Source organism: Orycteropus afer, unplaced genomic scaffold (assembly GCF_000298275.1).
Source record: "Orycteropus afer afer isolate SDZICR_OR568_19922 unplaced genomic scaffold, OryAfe1.0 scaffold00150, whole genome shotgun sequence".
NCBI lineage: Eukaryota > Metazoa > Chordata > Mammalia > Tubulidentata > Orycteropodidae > Orycteropus > Orycteropus afer.
In genome coordinates, this window is record NW_006921737.1 from 1,603,447 (window position 1) to 1,604,589 (window position 1,143).

Consider the following 1,143-nt stretch of genomic DNA (forward strand, 5'->3'; position numbering starts at 1 on the left):
TATATATATTATATATATATATACTATATATATATATAATAAATATATATATGCCACCTCACAAGCCAATGTCCCCAGCAAGTCTTAGTGGCTCAGGCTCCCCCTCCTCCCACCAAGCTAGTCTCCCACATTATCACTTGAGGATTCATAAAAAAGGCCACTTGACCCACTTTTCTGAGTTTTATTCCAGAACAAAGGGCTTTATAACAAAGCTGATTTTAAACCCAGTACAACCCATTTCCCCACTGGGCACAGCTCTGCCTGGATCAGCCCTTCAATCCGCACTTCAGAGGGAAGCAACTGCTCAGCTGTGAGTTTGATGTCAGCTACTGACTCAAAGAATTCCAGAACAAATTCCTCAAGGCCAACAGTGGGAAATGGTTCAGCCAGCTTCCTACTCTCTGTGTTTGAAAGGGAAAGAATATGTGCCAGAAATAATCTACGATCCCGAGTTTGTGCAGATCTGGCTTCTTAAGCAAAGAGCAGGGAAGTGTCCTTTCAATAGTCTGTCTGCTTTCAGATCCCTGCTGTTCTGCTCAGACCCACATGAAGAACCACTGTGATCTCCTGCACATAGCTGTGGAACACTGACAAGAAGCCTGCCCCTGATGGCCATCAGACAGACACATTGGTATTGGAGCTGAGGAGAGCAGTTAGAATCCCTGCACCTCCATGCTGTGTCTCACCCTTACCCCAGACCACACCCACTGGGACTTTCAAGAACAGCTGTCTGGGCCAAGGCTGCCCAACCTGACAGGCTCAAGTGTTCTGGTTTTTAACCTCCTGAAGAGATTGCAACTGATCCTTAAAGAAATAGCAGCTTACTTTGACTGAGGCTTACTATGTGCCAGGTACTGGGCTAAGCACTCAGCACTGATTCCTCATAACCCTATGAGGTAGGTTGAATTGTCGTCCCCATTATATAGATAAGCAAACAGGCTCAAGAGTGAAGTTACATACTAGCATGAGGCCTCAAGGCTAGTAAAGTGACAAGCAAAGCCAGGGCTCAAAAAAGGGTCTGTGTGACCTTAACTTTTGGTTACCCTAATCTCGGAAGGAAGGTTGGGCATTCCTACTTCCGTAGTGATACTGCCTCGGAAACCCAAGGAGGGGTCGCTATGAGTCGGGGCCGACTCGATGGCA